Below are 3,802 nucleotides of genomic sequence, written 5' to 3' on the forward strand. Positions count from 1 at the left end.
AATTCTGAGAAACTGAGGAAAGTTGAGGCCCCTCTTCCAAGAACAATGAATGTATGAACAAACACTAATGGGTTGATAAGGTATTTCTTCTAATCCATGAAGCTTATAAATGGACCACTAAGATTCAATATTATCATTGTGGTAGTGATCTACTGCTGTGTAACAATATTGTCACAAATTTAGCACTTAACATGGCACATATTTATCTTGCAGCTTCTATTGGTAGGAGTCCTGCTGTGCTTAGCTAGGTTCTCTGCTTTAGGGTCTCATAAAGTTGTAGTCAAGCTATTGTCAAGGCCTATGGTCTGAGCCTTGAGTAGGATCCACTTCCCAACTTGTTGGTAGAATTCAGCTCCTTGCAGGGACTTGAAGGCCTATTTTCTTGCCAGCTGTTGATCAGAGGCTGCCCTGAGTGCAGTTTACAACACGACATTATTATTGACTTCTTTAAAGCCAGCAAGTGGGAGAGAATATACCAAGACCACCTTATAGTTTTTTTCAGCTTTATTAAGGTATAATTAACAAATAAAAAATGTGCATATTTAAGGATGACCTGATGTTTTGATATACATATACATTTTGAAACGGTCCCCGCAATCAAACTAGTTAATATTTACACCATCTCACCTAATTTTCTCTCTCTCTCCCTTCCTTCCTTCCTTCCTTCTCCTCCTTTCCTCCTCCTCCTTCTTCTCTTTCTTCTCTTGTGGAGATAGTACTTAAAGTTTCCCTTCTTAGTAAATTCAAGTATACAGCTTTTTGTCCTGTCTGGAGCCATGGAAGGTGCAGAAAAAAAGAAAAAAGAAGGTTCCTGTTGTGTCAGAGACTCCTAAGAAAAAGCAGAGGAATTCTGCAGAGTTAATATCAAGCGCCTGAGAAAGAAATTTGTTCAAAAGATGCTTCAAAAAGCATTGAGGAAGCTTATTTATGAAAAAGCTAAGCATTACCAGAAGGAATATAGGCAGATGCACAGAACTAAGATTCAAATGGCAAGAAAAGCTGGCAACTTCTATGTACCTGCAGAACCTAAATTGTAATTTGTCATCAGGACTGGAGGTATTGATGGTGAGAACCTGAAGGTTTGAAAGATGTTGCAGCTTCTTTCTCTTCACAAGATTCAGGGCAACCTTTGTTAAGTTCAGCAAGGCTTCAGCTAACATGGTAACAATTGTGGAACCATATTTAGCATGGGGGGGTCCCCAAACCTGACATCTGTACATGAATTGATCTACAACCATGGTTATGGCAAAGTCATTAAGAAGTGACAGATAACACACTGACTGCTCAGTCTCTTGGTAAATATGGCAGCATCTGCTTGGAGGATCCAACTGACAAGACCTATACTGTTGAAAAAGGTTTCAAAGAAGAAAACAGTTTCTTATGGCCCTTCAAATTATCTTACCCATGAGGGAGGAGGAAGAAAAAGACCACGCATTTTGTAGAAGGTGGAGGTGCTGGCCACAGGGAAGATGAAATCAATAGCTTATTGGAAGGATGAGCTAAGGTATCTAACAATGTTTTCATCCAGTCAGTTAATACATAATTACTTACAAATTGAAAAAAAAAAAAGAATTCAAGTATACCATATGGTTTTGTTAACTAAAATCATCATGCTCTGTTCATTAGATCTCCAGAACTTACTCATAGTATATAACCAGAACTTTGTACTGTTTGACTAACTTCTCCCCATTTTTCTCCATGCTCAGCCTATGACAACCACCAGATGCAACTCCCTGCATCTATGGATTTGACTAGTTTTGATCCCTCCTATAAGTGAGATTATGCAGTATTTGTCATTCTGTTTCTGGCTTATTTCACTTAGTGTGATGCTCTCCAGGTCCATCTACATTGTCACAAATGGCAGGGTTTCCTTCTTTTCTTAAAGCTGAATTACATGTGTCTACATCTCACGTTCTCTTTTTCCTTTCATCTGTCAACAGACACTAGGTAGCTTTCCGTATCTTGGCTATTGTGAATAATGCTGCTGTGAACAGAGGAGTACAGATATCTCTTTGAGATACTTTTATTTCCTTTGGGTATAGACCCGGAAGCAAGATTGCTGGATGATATATTTCTACTTTTAATTTCCCGAGGAACATCCATGGTGTTTTCCATGGTGGCTGTACCAATATGGGACACAAGGGTTCACTTTTCTTCACACACTTGCCAACGCTTGTTATCTATTGTCATTTTGATAATAGCCATTCTAAACTGTGTGATGTTTTAATTAAAATCATAGTAAATATTCTGAATTTTTTGTTATAAAAGGAAGTAAAAAATTAATAGTTCTAATAATTTTTAGGTGTGCACAAGATTACCTCAATTTGCACAAGATTACTTCCATATTCAAAACAGCCAAGTAGTTTTATGTAACCGATGAGTTACTATGTATCGCCTCACCATATTTTTTAAAGAAGGGGTTTGGCTTATATTTGTTATTTTCAAAATGAAAAGATCTATAAATTCCAAGTCCTATGATCTAGTTATTTCATGAATAAGATGATAATATTTATTGCATAATTTAAGAATCATGTAATGCAGTAATTTAGGAATTATTTTCCCAGCACCTTATGGGGTCAAGGCAGTTGGGCAATACATAAAATTACCAGTGGAAGTGAGAAGAGGGGGAATTTAACTGTGACTGGAGTGACCACAAAAGACTTCAAGTCGGTGATCCATAAAAATTTTTTTTGAAACTGGGAGAAAACCATAAGATGATGTAGTCTAATGACATCATTTTACATGTGTAAAGACTATCATGCATATGTATTCCTAATGTCATATATAGCTGAACATTCGGTCCCAGTACATGGCTCCTCTACTCTGTCCGTTTTGGTATGCTCTATTTCTAAGGATTTTCCAGGCAGAAGTGAAGGGTTTTACTTGACTCATGATTTAAAAATTAGGTGTGGGAAACACTTTATCATAAACAGAGTTCATTTATTCCTTCCATGGAGACTCTAAGTTTCTTATTTTCAAAATAAGAGAAATCTTTTCTGAGGCAAAGTGAACAGGGGTTTGGAGTAGAGATCCAATTGCCTTAAAGAAGGCATGATATAAAATGGACTAGAAGCAAAAGAGATGTAAATTGTATGTTTCATGGAAAGAAACTTGGCCAGAAAATTTTCAAACATCCTGACCTATTAATACTTATAAGGAAATAAAAATGTACCAACAAAGATTTATATATGTAAATGTTCACAAAGTTATTTACAAAGCAAAAGCTGAAAATTATCTACATGTTTGATTAGAATGAGAGATTTCTTGATATTCTGTATCTTGGGGGTGGGGAGTGGGGTGGTTAAGTCTTTTCAAGACTTCCGGCATAAATGGAGTAGAATGGTAACTTACCAGGTGGAACCATGCTAGTCTAAATCAAGGCTGGCCCAGTTGTGCTGGTTTTTTGGCAATTTGAAGAACTATCACAAATGATAGAAATGAATTCCTAAGCTGTCAGAAAAATTACTGGTTCAAAAGAAGACAGTGTCTATTTGGCTAAACTCTTCAAGAAGATTGTCATTAACATTTTGAAACTTCCATCATTTGATATTTCTGAAGTTAAAGGGAAGTTAAATTGATAACTTCATGAAAAAAAATTCCTATATTAAAATAAAGCAAAGTTTTTGAGTTTCTTTTCCTCCCTTTTTCTCATTTGTTTTTATGGGACTAGATGCTTGGAGACAAAGCTAACACAACAAGAAATTTTAAAAACATGGTTTCAAAGAGGAGCTTCACTGTCTTATTGATAAACTGATATATTATTATCAAACCAATTTTAATTCAGTCTTCAAAATGTAATAGT

At 36.0% G+C, this 3,802-nt stretch overlaps 1 pseudogene; it reads left to right on the forward strand.

Annotated features, from left to right (window-relative positions):
- The first annotated feature begins 776 nt into the window (after window positions 1-776).
- LOC101674126 lies at window positions 777-1,498 on the forward strand (annotated as a pseudogene).
- The last annotated feature ends 2,304 nt before the right edge of the window (window positions 1,499-3,802 follow it).

This window comes from Mustela putorius, unplaced genomic scaffold, assembly GCF_011764305.1.
Source record: "Mustela putorius furo isolate JIRA1106 unplaced genomic scaffold, ASM1176430v1.1 tig00537227_pilon_pilon_pilon, whole genome shotgun sequence".
NCBI classification, from domain to species: Eukaryota; Metazoa; Chordata; class Mammalia; order Carnivora; family Mustelidae; genus Mustela; species Mustela putorius.